The 17,901-nt window shown below is 37.4% G+C and overlaps 1 protein-coding gene and 1 long non-coding RNA gene across 3 annotated transcripts in view; one reads left to right on the forward strand and one right to left on the reverse strand.

Annotated features, from left to right (window-relative positions):
* The window catches only part of LOC127731750 (alpha-(1,3)-fucosyltransferase 7-like), a 637,348-nt gene that overhangs the window by 531,001 nt on the left and 88,446 nt on the right, over nt 1–17,901 (forward strand). The gene's annotated exons all lie outside the window — the stretch shown is intronic.
* On the reverse strand, nt 1,126–4,994 carry LOC127731766 (uncharacterized). Its single transcript, XR_007995742.1, has 3 exons — nt 4,229–4,994; nt 3,066–3,241; nt 1,126–1,391 (listed from the first exon to the last, which is right to left on the reverse strand). It is a non-coding gene; the product is annotated as an uncharacterized LOC127731766 (long non-coding RNA).

The following is a 17,901-nucleotide window of genomic DNA, read 5'->3' on the forward strand; positions in this document are numbered from 1 at the left end:
AAGGCAAAAATATCATATTTTGGGCTATTTTTCAGGCCGAATATATCAAATGGGTTAGGAACTGCAAGCAATCTATATGCATTATTGCAATAAGACTCTTTTATGCTTTGATTTAAGCCACTATAGTCCTTTGTAACATCAATATTAAGAAAACTACAATATCTCAAACTTTGTAAAAAAAAACTTTGGACTTAGTTTTTTTTTGCTATGTGTCAAGGGCATCTTTGAATAAACTGCTATGTTAAGACATTGATATCTTGAAATGGAAAGCAGGCAGAGGTCTGGTTGTTTGCAGTTATGTAAAGACCTAAACAGTCAACAGAAATATATTAACAGTTGTATTGCCAACATATCTGAATTTTTTTTTAGCCGACTCAAAATCATGCCGGCAGGCCCCCCTTTTTTTAGGTAGTTTTTTTTGGGAAAAAAATACATTTTTGGTCAGACAATGCTGGAAAAAAATCCCTAATTTTTTCTACTACTTGTTTTGTATTGGTATTAAGTTGTTTCACAAATAAAATAAGCTCTGTAAGCTAATAAAAAAAAATTGAATTAGAAAATCAGCATTTTGACGTAAATTTTTGAGCTATTTTTCGCCAAAAAGACACTAAAATTTACACAAAAACTTAATTTCTTAATTTGACAGTAATTTTTCACAGAAGTTAGTGACTGTTACTGTGACTTTACATGTAAAAGCACCTTTTTGTCATATATTAATAGAATTTAATGCAATACAAATTTAAAAAATGGTCAAAAATAAGAAATGTTTTGACAATTTTGAAAATCGCGGATTTTTTCAAATATTTGCGCAGTTATGCAAAAATTTAACGGAAAATAAAAGATTATTACACATGTTTGGTATCATATTAAAGCTTACAATCTTAGCTTTCAGATGAACCTAATTTCATTGTATTTGGCTGATTGATATTTATTCTAGATGGAATTTGATTAGCCCTATACCTGCATGAAAAAAAACTGTAATTTTGAAAAATCCCAAATTTTGACCGAGAAAATAAAAATAATCCATTTAAACTCTAAGAGTTAAGTCATTGTTTAGTCAGACATTGCTATAATGATGTTTTCTCTTGGAAAATGTATTATTTACACTAAAATATTCTTATTATTCAAAAAAATTGGTAAATATTTTGCGAAAAACCTGTTATTCCTATAAAAAATGGATATGTCGAGAAGTTATTATATATAAAGACCAAGATCAAAGCAGTCTTTAAGTCTAATAATCCATTGGGATTTGCAATAGTGACTATCTGAACTGTTTTGGTATTCATTATAATAATGATACATTAACTATTCATCATTTGACTAAGTTTATTGAATGTTCTAAAGTATATATTTTCAGGTCCGAGCTGTTTCTTCACCAGAATTTACCATATCTACAATAGACAATATGTACATTATACAAATTAAATATTTTGTATTTGTTCAATTAACTTGAGAGTACCTGCAGTTTCTTACAATTCATATAAAATCTGGTTTACATGCAATCTGAAAAAAAAAAGACTTTTTATTTTTGAGATTGGCTGCTGACAAAGTGGTTTTTCTGGATTTACCGTCATCAGAGATGCTCCATGTCAAAATAAACAAATAAAACTCAACTAGATATCATTGAGATGGGAGCCATCTCTGTGGGCCACGCTGTGAATAATGTGTGGTAAAAAATTTGTATCTTTATCATTGGACATGGGGTTGTCAACTGAAACCAAAGTTTTTGACCTTGACCTTTGACCTAAGAAGTTGTACATAAATTATGACACACCCTCTGGTGTTGTTTTTTATACACATATCAAGTATAAACTTTGAAATCATAATGGTTCTCAAGATATAGAGCGGACACGATCTTTACCATAGGACATGGGGTTGTCAACTAAAACCAGTTTTGACCTTGACCTTTGACCTAGAGAGATGTACATACATTATGACACACCCTCTGGTGTTGGTTAATATACATGTCAAGTATAAACTTTGAAATCATAACAGTTCTCTAGATATAGAGCGGACACAATTTGTTAAGGACGGACGGACAGACGGACGGACTGATCACTATAGGGCGTCCACCATTCGGCGGGGCCCTAATAAAGGTCAAATCAATTTGCTGCAACCATTCTACAAATAAATCATTACAATATGATAATTAGTACCCTGGATACATTTCTACAAAAGAAGAAAAATAGGTTAAGAAACTAAAAGAAAACTAAAAGAATTAGTGCTGAAAGACAAGAAAACAATCATTAATCTTGCTGAAAAATAGTTTGTCTATAATAAAATCCACACATCTCCATTCTGGTATTCCTCTATATATAGTAGGCTTCTTGAAAACATTGCTGTTGCTGTCATTGACATCACCCCCCTTCTCAAAGTCGTATGCAATATATGACAACCCTGTATCTGCATCATGCCCTGTGTACTAAAACTCCTTCCCATCAGCCTCTCGACAAAATCTGTGGTCTACTCGTCTAACTACAATAAAAGCTGGATCCAGGGGCGCCTCTCCATGTCGTTGTTCCCTAGAGTGTGCCCTGTCCTAGTGGAAAACCTTAAGTTAATCAAAATAAATCTAGACTGTTAAAAGTAAGTTCTAAATCTTAAACAGAATGAAGAAATTTATTAAGGTCAACTCATATGCATGTGTGTCCCAGTAATAACTTTGTTTGTGGAGATATCGTTGCTCATTTTTACATTGTATTTAATTCTTTTTTTTTCCGTATCATATTATATTTCTGAATCTGTTCTCTATGCTTCTTCAAAAAATTTCTTATTTTTTGTAGTTTGGAAAAAAATGAAAACAACATGTTATAAATTTTGTGCGTCCAAAGTGCTTTTCTGGATTTACCTTCATCAGGAACATATTAAGATGCTTTTTAACTGTGATTCCCTAAAGAGAACCCTTTATTTTACTTCTATTAAATGGTTTGACTGGTGGTATTATAGCACTATCTTTAAGCATTGTATAAATTTTTTTTTTTTTTAAATTTAAAACATTGTGCAGAAGAAATTTATTTAGCTGAGCTGTAGAATTATATAATATTAAATTCAAATCATACACATACATGTTCAGGATGTGCTTCATCCAAACTTTCTAACCAATTCACTGTATGGGTTTTGAGTCCAATATTGGTATTTCCCTCCAGGGCGTTGGTATAGTGACTCTCCACATGACTCTGATGAGACTGTCTAACTGGGAGAAGATCCTTTCAGGCAGATGGATGGACAGACAGTATCATTCCTATAAACACAACAAAACTTTATTGTATAATAGACTAACAAATTCAATCAAATTTCAAATAATCTGAATTTTTATTATTTTAATACAAAAATTGTTCAGAGGAAAACAGATTTTTAATCCTGATCATATTTGTAGATAGTCATAAGGTACATGTGTTATAAGTAAACACAGCATCTGCAATTCTGTTAATAACTTAACTGTCAGTTAATAGGCATCAATATTAAATTACATAATAAAGTAAAAGTGACAATTATCAAATTCAAAAGTCAAGGAATAAAATCAAAAGTTTGAATATAAATATAAATGAAGGATGCAAATATCAACTAGAATTCTTTATAAACAGTGTGCATATTTAAGAAAACATCTACAATATTGTTTATTATGACCAATTAGTTAAAATAACATACTCATGCTACTGTTGAAAAATCATAAATATAAATTTTTAATGTACATGTATAAATGTGTGCAAATATTCTTCCAAACTGTCATATGTATACATTTTTGACAGAAAGCATTTTTGGAAAAGAAAATTTTAGTTCATTATGCCTAATCCATAAGTTTAGAATAAATATATAGTTGGTAATATACTAATCTATGGTTTAAACAACATATTCCTGTCTCAAAATGAAAAAAACAAATGTAATGTGTTCAAATTATACCAACTATAATCAACTGCAATGTAAAGCACCGAAAAATCCGAGTATTATCAATGAATAAAACCCGAGAAATTCCGAATGGATCACATTCCAACGTTAGGAGAATTTACCTCATTACATATTCATAGCTTAATAAAAAGGCCATGGGGAGCGTTTAAAAAAAATTGCTGGTAGAAAGTCCCTTTCAATTTATAAGTTTAATATATTTAAACAAAAAAATACATCCTGGAAATAATTTAAAGTTATTTTTGTTGACTTTTATGAAACAAGGAATTCCCCTCCCTGAAATATGGCAATATTTGCTAATATAAGATATAATAAAGGTACTTACCTTACGTGATTGGCCTCCGTGGCCTTTTTCCAATGTTGTCTGTCCTCTCAGTAAGCAGTCCGTCCAAAAAATAGTCGGTAAAAGTCATTTTGTTACAAGTTTCATGTTTCATGTTAGACACAATGGCGGATACGTCATTTCCGGAAGTCAAGAACAGATAACTCTTTTCGCAGATTTTTTGCGTGAAAACCACGCCCTGCTCATACAAATATCCAATCAATTCCGCAAGCCGCTATTGTTTTCCATGTGAAACTATGGATACGTGTGGAAGGAGAGAGTTCTGGAATTTATGAATCCGAGTGTCAGTGGTGTTTACAAAGTCGTAAACGATTTTTTTTTCACATCTATTTCAAAGATTTTTCATATCTATACTGAAAATCGACCGTTAAGTATGACTGACAACCGGATCATAAAACTTGAATATATTTCCAAAATTTTAAGCCATCAATGAAGAAAATCTGACGAGTAATAGCTTGCGGAATGAATTTCAAAATCAGTAGTACCTTTGACACATAGTTTTTCCGGCGGCCATTTTTTTCAAAACAACTCCACTTCAAACATTTTTTTTATCGAACCAAATCACTGCAATACCCATAAAACTTATATATTTAGAAAGATAAATGTCTGAACTTTAATTACATATCAATTGTTTGCTCATACAATATATTTTTCACCTTTTTCAAAGCAATTGAACTTGGGTAAAATCCGATATTTTTGCCGTCGCAAGGAAATCATTACGTTACGATAATCGCATTGGCGACCTCCCTATAAATGATAGTTATTAATTTAAACTAGCAGGACTTCATTTTGCAAAATAAAAACAATAGAACAATTATTTGAATCTTATAACTCAAGACTCAAGTCATCAATTATTCAATTTCATACATTTTACAATGACAATCTAAAAAAATAATTAAAAATAATCAGTATCCATGGTAACCATGGCAACTGAAACACACACTGTATTAGTCCAAATGATTATGATGTCTTGAAAGGCTATTTTATTTTTTGCTTTGACGCCTTCCTACAACAGGAAGGCATCACACCAAAATAATAAAATAGCCTTTCAAGACATCATAAAATTTTATATTAATATTTGGACTAACACTTATAACATACATGACATACAAAATGTTGATGAGTTGAGATACCATACATCCAGTTTTATTATCGATATCAACAAACTATGATAGGTCTATATTATTTGGTATGCAGTTGTACTCATAGCATTGACATATCTTATTTCCCTGGTAATTATCCCTGTTATTTGACCCTTTACCTTCAGTCTTGTTTCCATGGAAATTATTCATGTTATTTGGCCCTTTACCTTCAGTCTTGTTTCCATGGAAATTATTCCTGTTATTTGGCCCTTTACCTTCAGACTTGTTTCAATGACTTTGAATAGTTTACATATTTTACACGATAAACATGTTAAAGTATTGGTATAACTATTTTAATTTCAATATTTGCATTGGTGTTGTCAGTTTATTTTTGACTTGTGAGTTTGATGTCCCTTTGGTATCTTTTGACTTATGAGTTTGATGTCCCTTTGGTATCTTTTGACTTGTGAGTTTGATGTCCCTTTGGTATCCTTTGACTTGTGAGTTTGATGTCCCTTTGGTATCTTTTGACTTGTGAATTTGATGTCCCTTTGGTATCTTTTGACTTGTGAGTTTGATGGCCCTTTGGTATCCTTTGACTTGTGAGTTTGATGTCCCTTTGGTATCTTTTGACTTGTGAGTTTGATGTCCCTTTGGTATCCTTTGACTTGTGAGTTTGATGTCCCTTTGGTATCTTTTGACTTGTGAGTTTGATGTCCCTTTGGTATCTTTTGACTTATGAGTTTGATGTCCCTTTAGTATCTTTTGACTTATGAGTTTGATGTCCCTTTGGTATCTGTTATCTCTCTTTTAGTATCAAAATTATATATGTAGACCTAAAGGCACAACACTTTTTGTCATTATAACTCATTAATTGTTTGTATTTTAGGTCAACAGAAGAACAGTTTTGACAGAAGGGATGGACATTAGAGCTGATAGATCTACATATATAGTTCAGGTAGCCTAACAAGCAGACATTGATAGTTTCTGTTAGATTTATTCACAACCTTTTTATACTCATTTAGAGCTTGATATTATCAGATTATATAAGTATTCCGGACAGAAATATTTTTGTTAAATGTTTTTTTCATTTTGACTTTCACACCAGTGGCAGATCCAGAAATTTTCATAAGAGGGGGCCCACTGACTGCTTAAGAGGGGGCCCGCTCCAGTGATGCTTCAGTGATTCCCTATATAATCAACAACAATTTTTTCCACAAAAGGGGGGTCCCGGGCCCCCTGAAAAAGCCTCTAAATCCGCCTCTGCACACAGGTAAGCCGTGGAAAAAAATAAGCATTTTCAACTAATTTTCATAGTTTGCTCTTATGTTTTACTGTTACCAGTCAGGGGACTTATTGAAATAAGTGATTTTTTAAGTAGCAAATTCGAAGTTTTGTTACAAATTGTGATTTTGTAGTTTTACCAAAATTTTTAACACATAGGTTTAGATAATATCTTTTCATTAGTAAAATTGAAAAAAAAATAACTTTTTGCTTCTTTTAAGCAGCAAGGTTTATGCCTTGGATGCAATCATTTAGCTGCAAATTCTATTTTAGTTGAAAAAATGCTATAAAAATGGCTTTACATAATGAACTGATTCTTTCTTAACAGATTTTTCCCAGCAGTGGGAGTATTTTTCCTGTAAAATTCAAGGTTTCATCTTATAGATTATGTAATAAAATTCTACTGTTCCCGATCAAAATTTCACTGTTCAGGGGTGTTGAAATTAGTGGGGGTTATTTAAATAATGACACTTAAAGAAGTGATTTTTTGGAAGGAAATTGAGGTATGATACTTAAACAAGTGATTTTTATGTCATTATCCTAGATTTACTACAAGGTCATGAAGGTCATCACCTGACATGACCCGGTCATCCTATCAACACAGATGTTGGTTCTGATAATTTTAGCAACATAATTTGTCCCTAGATCATTAGTATTCTATATTTAAAGCTACACTAAAATTAAATCACTTAGTCTTGTGATTAATTTTTACTACTTAAATAGGTGATTATTAAAGAAAGACAACTCTTACTTCCAACCTTTATGGACATAATGTTACTTGAATCAGTGATTTAGAAAATCACTCATTTAAGTAAGGTTACATACTGTACCAGGTTAGGGGAGGGTTGGCACCTTCAAACATATTTAATCCTGCCACATTATTAATGTGCCTGTTCCAAGTAAGCAGCCTTTCAGTGGTTGTCGTTGGTTTATGTCTGTCATATTTGCATTTCATAAATTGTTTTGTTATGAATTAGGCCGTTAGTTTTCTTAAATGAATTGTTTCTTATTTTTAATATCAGAGTCTTTTTTAGCCCACAATTATATATGGTGTGGGTTTTTCGGATGTCTATAATTGCTAACATCCACTTCATTTGAACAGGGGGGACTTGTCAAGAACACTGGTTCCCCCCCCCCCCCCCCTGGTTATTGGTTAGGTTCATGTCATACACTTTCAGCATGTCTAGAACACTCACAGTGTTCCAGTTTGAATCTCAGGGCAGAAGGGTTCTAGTTGTCTGAAAGGGCACTTTAGCGTTATAACCCAGATTTTAAGGGCAATGTTGGACAGTGTATAAATTACCTTGAATATTGCTAGGCTCAGCTGGAGAAAATTAGTTGTATTTAAACCATATTCAAAAATTATTCTTGATTGTTCTTGATGTTGGTTCAAGTAAGAATTTTTTTTTATCAAATTATCATACCATGAAGCAAAGAATATCATTTTGATGTTAATCTAAACAAACTTGTACATTTGGTAAGGAAAATAAGCCTGTGTTCACCCCCTGGTTCTTGGTTAGGTTCATGTCATACACTTTCAGCATGTCTAGAACACTGTTCTCCCCCTGGTAAGTGGTTAGGTTCATGTCATACACTTTCAGCATGTCTAGAACACTATGTTTACCCCCTGCTTAGTGGTTAGGTTCATGTCATACACTTTCAGCATGTCTAGAACACTGTGTTTACCCCCTGGTTATTGGTTAGGTTCATGTCATACACGTTCAGCATGTCCAGAACACTGTGTTTACCCCCTGGTTATTGGTTAGGTTCATGTCATACACATTCAACATGTCCAGAACACTGTGTTCTCCCATGGATATTGGCAAGATTCATGTAATACACTTTCAGCATGTCCAGAACACTGTGTTTACCCACTGGGTATAGGTTAGGTTCATGTCACACACTTTCAGCATGTCCAGAACACTGTATTTACCCCCTGGATATTGGTTAGGTTCATGTCATACACTTTCAGCATGTCCAGAAAACTGTGTTCACCCCCTTGATATTGGTTAGGTTCATGTCATACATATTCAGCATGTCTAGAACACTGTGTTTACCCCCTGGTTATTGGTTAGGTTCATGTCATACACTTTCAGCATGTCCAGAACACTGTGTTCTCCCCTTGTTATTGATAAGGTTCATGTCATACACTTTCAGCATTTCCAGAACACTGTGTTCTCCCCTGGATATTGGTAAGGTTCATGTCAAATACTTTCAGCATGTCCAGAACACTGTGTTTTCCCCCTGGTTATTGGTTAGGTTCATGTCATACACATTCATCATGTCCAGAACACTGTGTTTACCCCTGGTTATTGTTTAGGTTCATGTCATACACCTTCAACATGTCCAGAACACTGTGTTCACCCCTGGATATTGGTTAGGTTCATGTCATACACATTCAGCATGTCTAGAACACTGTGTTTACCCCCTGGTTATTGGTTAGATTCATGTCATACACTTTTTAGCATGTCCAGAACACTGTGTTTATCCCCTAATTATTGGTTAGGTTCATGTCATACACTTTCGGCATGTCCAGAACACTGTGTTTACCCCCTGGTTATTGGTAAGGTTCATGTCATACACATTCAGCATGTCTAGAACACTGTGTTTACCCCCTGGTTATTGGTTAGATTCATGTCATACACTTTCAGCATGTCCAGAACACTGTGTTTATCCCCTAATTATTGGTTAGGTTCATGTCATACACTTTCAGCATGTCCAGAAAACTGTGTTCACCCCCTTGATATTGGTTAGGTTCATGTCATACATATTCAGCATGTCTAGAACACTGTGTTTACCCCTGGTTATTGGTTAGGTTCATGTCATACACTTTCAGCATGTCCAGAACACTGTGTTCTCCCCTGGTTATTGGTTAGGTTCATGTCATACACTTTCATCATGTCGAGAATACTGTGTTTACCCCCTTGTTATTGGTAAGGTTCATGTCATACACTTTCAGCATATCCAGGATACTGTGTTTACCCCCTGGTTATTGGTTAAGTTCATGTCATACACTTTCAGCATGTCCAGAACATTGTGTTCACCCCTGGATATTGGTTAGGTTCATGTCATACACTTTCAGCATGTCCAGAACACTGTGTTCAGCCCCTGGATATTGGTTAGGTTCATGTCATACACATTCAGCATGTCCAGAACACTGTGTTCACCCCCTGGTTATTGGTTAGGTTCATGTCATACACTTCCAGCATGTCCAGAACACTGTGTTCACCCCCTGGATATTGGTTAGGTTCATGTCATACACATTCAGCATGTCTAGAACACTGTGTTTACCCCTTGGTTAATGGTTAGGTTCATGTCATACACTTTCAGCATGTCCAGAACACTGTGTTTACCCCCTAGTTATGGGTTAGGTTCATGTCACACACTTCCAGCATGTCCAGAACATTGTGTTCACCCCCTGGATATTGGTTAGGTTCATGACATACACTTTCAGCATGTCAAGAACACTGTGTAAAACCTTTGGATATTGGTTAGGTTCATGTCATACACATTCAGCATGTCTAGAACACTGTGTTTACCCCTTGTTTATTGGTTAGGTTCATGTCATACACATTCAGAATGTCCAGAACACTGTGTTTTTACCCCCTGGTTATTGGTTAGGTTCATGTCATACACTTTCAGCATGTCGAGAATACTGTGTTTACCCCCTGGTTATTGGTTAGGTTCATGTCATACACGTTCAGCATGTCCAGAACACTGTGTTTACCCCCTGGTTATTGGTTAGGTTCATGTCATACACATTCAACATGTCCAGAACACTGTGTTCTCCCATGGATATTGGCAAGATTCATGTAATACACTTTCAGCATGTCCAGAACACTGTGTTCACCCCCTGGATATTGGTTAGGTTCATGTCATACACATTCAGCATGTCTAGAACACTGTGTTTACCCCTTGGTTAATGGTTAGGTTCATGTCATACACTTTCAGCATGTCCAGAACACTGTGTTAACCCCCTAGTTATGGGTTAGGTTCATGTCACACACTTCCAGCATGTCCAGAACATTGTGTTCACCCCCTGGATATTGGTTAGGTTCATGACATACACTTTCAGCATGTCCAGAACACTGTGTAAAACCCCTGGATATTGGTTAGGTTCATGTCATACACATTCAGCATGTCTAGAACACTGTGTGTACCCCTTGGTTATTGGTTAGGTTCATGTCATACACATTCAGAATGTCCAAAACACTGTGTTTTTACCCCCTGGTTATTGGTTAGGTTCATGTCATACACTTTCAGCATGTCTAAAATACTGTGTTTATCCCCTGGTTATGGGTTAGGTTCATGTCATACACTTTGAGCATGTCCAGAATGCTGTGTTTACCCCCTAGTTATTGTTAAGGTTCATGTCATACACTTTCAGCATGTCTAGAACACTGTGTTTATCCCCTAGTTATTGGTTAGGTTCATGTCATACACTTTCAGCATATCCAGAACACTGTGTTTACCCCCTCGTTATTGGTTAGGTTCATGTCATACACTTTCAGCATGTCGAGAATACTGTGTTTACCCCCTTGTTATTGGTAAGGTTCATGTCATACACTTTCAGCATTTCAGGATACTGTGTTTACCTCCTGGTTATTGGTTAAGTTCATGTCATACACTTTCAGCATGTCCAGAACATTGTGTTCACCCCTGGATATTGGTTAGGTTCATGTCATACACTTTCAGCATGTCCAGAACACTGTGTTCAGCCCCAGGATATTGGTTAGGTTCATGTCATACACATTCAGCATGTCCAGAACACTGTGTTCACCCCCTGGTTATTGGTTAGGTTCATGTCATACACTTTCAGCATGTCCAGAACACTGTGTTCACCCCCTGGATATTGGTTAGGTTCATGTCATACACATTCAGCATGTCTAGAACACTGTGTTTACCCCTTGGTTAATGGTTAGGTTCATGTCATACACTTTCAGCATGTCCAGAACACTGTGTTTACCCCCTAGTTATGGGTTAGGTTCATGTCACACACTTCCAGCATGTCCAGAACATTGTGTTCACCCCCTGGATATTGGTTAGGTTCATGACATACACTTTCAGCATGTCAGGAACACTGTGTAAAACCCCTGGATATTGGTTAGGTTCATGTCATACACATTCAGCATGTCTAGAACACTGTGTTTACCCCTTGGTTATTGGTTAGGTTCATGTCATACACATTCAGAATGTCCAGAACACTGTGTGCTTACCTCCTGGTTATTGGTTAGGTTCATGTCATACACTTTCAGCATGTCGAGAATACTGTGTTTATCCCCTGGTTATGGGTTAGGTTCATGTCATACACTTTAAGCATGTCCAGAATACTGTGTTTATCCCCTAGTTATTGTTAAGGTTCATGTCATACACTTTCAGCATGTCTAGAACACTGTGTTTATCCCCTAGTTATTGGTAAGGTTCATGTCATACACTTTCAGCATATCCAGGATACTGTGTTTACCCCCTGGTTATTGGTTAAGTTCATGTCATACACTTTCAGCATGTCCAGAACATTGTGTTCACCCCTGGATATTGGTTAGGTTCATGTCATACACTTTCAGCATGTCCAGAACACTGTGTTCAGCCCCTGGATATTGGTTAGGTTCATGTCATACACATTCAGCATGTCCAGAACACTGTGTTCACCCCCTGGTTATTGGTTAGGTTCATGTCATACACTTCCAGCATGTCCAGAACACTGTGTTCACCCCCTGGATATTGGTTAGGTTCATGTCATACACATTCAGCATGTCTAGAACACTGTGTTTACCCCTTGGTTAATGGTTAGGTTCATGTCATACACTTTCAGCATGTCCAGAACACTGTGTTTACCCCCTAGTTATGGGTTAGGTTCATGTCACACACTTCCAGCATGTCCAGAACATTGTGTTCACCCCCTGGATATTGGTTAGGTTCATGACATACACTTTCAGCATGTCAAGAACACTGTGTAAAACCTTTGGATATTGGTTAGGTTCATGTCATACACATTCAGCATGTCTAGAACACTGTGTTTACCCCTTGTTTATTGGTTAGGTTCATGTCATACACATTCAGAATGTCCAGAACACTGTGTTTTTACCCCCTGGTTATTGGTTAGGTTCATGTCATACACTTTCAGCATGTCGAGAATACTGTGTTTACCCCCTGGTTATTGGTTAGGTTCATGTCATACACGTTCAGCATGTCCAGAACACTGTGTTTACCCCCTGGTTATTGGTTAGGTTCATGTCATACACATTCAACATGTCCAGAACACTGTGTTCTCCCATGGATATTGGCAAGATTCATGTAATACACTTTCAGCATGTCCAGAACACTGTGTTCACCCCCTGGATATTGGTTAGGTTCATGTCATACACATTCAGCATGTCTAGAACACTGTGTTTACCCCTTGGTTAATGGTTAGGTTCATGTCATACACTTTCAGCATGTCCAGAACACTGTGTTAACCCCCTAGTTATGGGTTAGGTTCATGTCACACACTTCCAGCATGTCCAGAACATTGTGTTCACCCCCTGGATATTGGTTAGGTTCATGACATACACTTTCAGCATGTCCAGAACACTGTGTAAAACCCCTGGATATTGGTTAGGTTCATGTCATACACATTCAGCATGTCTAGAACACTGTGTGTACCCCTTGGTTATTGGTTAGGTTCATGTCATACACATTCAGAATGTCCAAAACACTGTGTTTTTACCCCCTGGTTATTGGTTAGGTTCATGTCATACACTTTCAGCATGTCTAAAATACTGTGTTTATCCCCTGGTTATGGGTTAGGTTCATGTCATACACTTTGAGCATGTCCAGAATGCTGTGTTTATCCCCTAGTTATTGTTAAGGTTCATGTCATACACTTTCAGCATGTCTAGAACACTGTGTTTATCCCCTAGTTATTGGTTAGGTTCATGTCATACACTTTCAGCATATCCAGAACACTGTGTTTACCCCCTCGTTATTGGTTAGGTTCATGTCATACACTTTCAGCATGTCGAGAATACTGTGTTTACCCCCTTGTTATTGGTAAGGTTCATGTCATACACTTTCAGCATTTCAGGATACTGTGTTTACCTCCTGGTTATTGGTTAAGTTCATGTCATACACTTTCAGCATGTCCAGAACATTGTGTTCACCCCTGGATATTGGTTAGGTTCATGTCATACACTTTCAGCATGTCCAGAACACTGTGTTCAGCCCCAGGATATTGGTTAGGTTCATGTCATACACATTCAGCATGTCCAGAACACTGTGTTCACCCCCTGGTTATTGGTTAGGTTCATGTCATACACTTTCAGCATGTCCAGAACACTGTGTTCACCCCCTGGATATTGGTTAGGTTCATGTCATACACATTCAGCATGTCTAGAACACTGTGTTTACCCCTTGGTTAATGGTTAGGTTCATGTCATACACTTTCAGCATGTCCAGAACACTGTGTTTACCCCCTAGTTATGGGTTAGGTTCATGTCACACACTTCCAGCATGTCCAGAACATTGTGTTCACCCCCTGGATATTGGTTAGGTTCATGACATACACTTTCAGCATGTCAGGAACACTGTGTAAAACCCCTGGATATTGGTTAGGTTCATGTCATACACATTCAGCATGTCTAGAACACTGTGTTTACCCCTTGGTTATTGGTTAGGTTCATGTCATACACATTCAGAATGTCCAGAACACTGTGTGCTTACCTCCTGGTTATTGGTTAGGTTCATGTCATACACTTTCAGCATGTCGAGAATACTGTGTTTATCCCCTGGTTATGGGTTAGGTTCATGTCATACACTTTAAGCATGTCCAGAATACTGTGTTTATCCCCTAGTTATTGTTAAGGTTCATGTCATACACTTTCAGCATGTCTAGAACACTGTGTTTATCCCCTAGTTATTGGTTAGGTTCATGTCATACACTTTCAGCATATCCAGAATACTGTGTTTACCCCCTGTTATTGGTTAGGTTTATGTCATACACTTTAATCATGTCCAGAACACTGTGTTCACCTCATGGTAATTGGTAAGGTTCATGTCATACACTTTCAGCATGTCCAGAACACTGTGTTCACCCACTGGTTATTGGTTAGGTTCATGTCATTCACTTTCAGCATGTCTAGAGCACTGTGTTTTCCCCCTGGTAATTGGTAAGGTTCATGTCATACACTTTCAGCATATCCAGGATACTGTGTTTATCCTCTGGTTATTGGTTAAGTTCATGTCATACACTTTCAGCATGTCCAGAACATTGTGTTCACCCCTGGATATTGGTTAGGTTCATGTCATACACATTCAGCATGTCCAGAACACTGTGTTCAGCCCCTGGATATTGGTTAGGTTCATGTCATACACATTCAGCATGTCCAGAACACTGTGTTCACCCCCTGGTTATTGGTTAGATTCATGTCATACACTTTCAGCATGTCCAGAACATTGTGTTCACCCCTGGATATTGGTTAGGTTCATGTCATACACATTCAGCATGTCCAGAACACTGTGTTCAGCCCCTGGATATTGGTTAGGTTCATGTCATACACATTCAGCATGTCCAGAACACTGTGTTCACCCCCTTGTTATTGGTTAGATTCATGTCATACACTTTCAGCATGTCCAGAACACTGTGTTCACCCCTGGTTATTGGTTAGGTTCTTGTCATACACTTTCAGCATGTCGAGAATACTGTGTTGACCCCCTGGTTATTGGTTAGGTTCATGTCATACACTTTCAGCATGTCCAGGATACTGTGTTCTCCCCTGGTTATTGGTAAGTTCATGTCATACACTTTCAGCATGTCCAGAACACTGTATTATCCCCTAGTGATGGGTTAGGTTCATGTCACACACTTCCAGCATGTCCAGAACATTGTGTTCACCCCTTGGATATTGGTTAGGTTCATGACATACACTTTCAGCATGTCCAGAACACTGTGTAAAACCCCTGGATATTGGTTAGGTTCATGTCATACACATTCAGCATGTCTAGAACACTGTGTTTACCCCTTGGTTATTGGTTAGGTTCATGTCATACACATTCAGAATGTCCAGAACACTGTGTTTTTACTTCCTGGTTATTGGTTGGGTTCATGTCATACACTTTCAGCATGTCGAGAATACTGTGATTATCCCCTGGTTATGGGTTAGGTTCATGTCATACACTTTGAGCATGTCCAGAATGCTGTGTTTATCCCCTAGTTATTGGTTAGGTTCATGTCATACACTTTCAGCATGTCGAGAATACTGTGTTTATCCCCTGGATATTGGTTAGGTTCATGTCATACACTTTCAGCATGTCGAGAATACTGTGTTTATCCCCTGGTTATTGGTTAGGTTCATGTCATACACTTTCAGCATGTCCAGGATACTGTGTTCTCCCCTGGTTATTGGTAAGTTCATGTCATACACTTTCAGCATGTCTAGAACACTGTGTTTATCCCCTAGTTATTGGTTAGGTTCATGTCATACACTTTCAGCATATCCAGAACACTGTGTTTACCCCCTCGTTATTGGTTAGGTTCATGTCATACACTTTCAGCATTTCAGGATACTGTGTTTACCCCCTGGTTATTGGTTAAGTTCATGTCATACACTTTCAGCATGTCCAGAACATTGTGTTCACCCCTGGATATTGGTTAGGTTCATGTCATACACTTTCAGCATGTCCAGAACACTGTGTTCAGCCCCTGGATATTGGTTAGGTTCATGTCATACACATTCAGCATGTCCAGAACACTGTGTTCACCCCTGGTTATTAGTTAGGTTCATGTCATACACTTTCAGCATGTCCAGAACACTGTGTTCACCCCCTGGATATTGGTTAGGTTCATGTCATACACATTCAGCATGTCTAGAACACTGTGTTTACCCCTTGGTTAATGGTTAGGTTCATGTCATACACTTTCAGCATGTCCAGAACACTGTGTTTACCCCCTAGTTATGGGTTAGGTTCATGTCACACACTTCCAGCATGTCCAGAACATTGTGTTCACCCCCTGGATATTGGTTAGGTTCATGACATACACTTTCAGCATGTCAGGAACACTGTGTAAAACCCCTGGATATTGGTTAGGTTCATGTCATACACATTCAGCATGTCTAGAACACTGTGTTTACCCCTTGGTTATTGGTTAGGTTCATGTCATACACATTCAGAATGTCCAGAACACTGTGTGCTTACCTCCTGGTTATTGATTAGGTTCATGTCATACACTTTCAGCATGTCGAGAATACTGTGTTTATCCCCTGGTTATGGGTTAGGTTCATGTCATACACTTTAAGCATGTCCAGAATACTGTGTTTATCCCCTAGTTATTGTTAAGGTTCATGTCATACACTTTCAGCATGTCTAGAACACTGTGTTTATCCCCTAGTTATTGGTTAGGTTCATGTCATACACTTTCAGCATATCCAGAATACTGTGTTTACCCCCTGTTATTGGTTAGGTTTATGTCATACACTTTAAGCATGTCCAGAACACTGTGTTCACCTCATGGTAATTGGTAAGGTTCATGTCATACACTTTCAGCATGTCCAGAACACTGTGTTCACCCACTGGTTATTGGTTAGGTTCATGTCATTCACTTTCAGCATGTCTAGAGCACTGTGTTTTCCCCCTGGTAATTGGTAAGGTTCATGTCATACACTTTCAGCATATCCAGGATACTGTGTTTATCCTCTGGTTATTGGTTAAGTTCATGTCATACACTTTCAGCATGTCCAGAACATTGTGTTCACCCCTGGATATTGGTTAGGTTCATGTCATACACATTCAGCATGTCCAGAACACTGTGTTCAGCCCCTGGATATTGGTTAGGTTCATGTCATACACATTCAGCATGTCCAGAACACTGTGTTCACCCCCTGGTTATTGGTTAGATTCATGTCATACACTTTCAGCATGTCCAGAACATTGTGTTCACCCCTGGATATTGGTTAGGTTCATGTCATACACATTCAGCATGTCCAGAACACTGTGTTCAGCCCCTGGATATTGGTTAGGTTCATGTCATACACATTCAGCATGTCCAGAACACTGTGTTCACCCCCTGGTTATTGGTTAGATTCATGTCATACACTTTCAGCATGTCCAGAACACTGTGTTCACCCCTGGTTATTGGTTAGGTTCTTGTCATACACTTTCAGCATGTCGAGAATACTGTGTTGACCCCCTGGTTATTGGTTAGGTTCATGTCATACACTTTCAGCATGTCCAGGATACTGTGTTCTCCCCTGGTTATTGGTAAGTTCATGTCATACACTTTCAGCATGTCCAGAACACTGTATTATCCCCTAGTGA

Source organism: Mytilus californianus, unplaced genomic scaffold, assembly GCF_021869535.1.
Source record: "Mytilus californianus isolate M0D057914Y unplaced genomic scaffold, xbMytCali1.0.p SCAF_20, whole genome shotgun sequence".
NCBI lineage: Eukaryota > Metazoa > Mollusca > Bivalvia > Mytilida > Mytilidae > Mytilus > Mytilus californianus.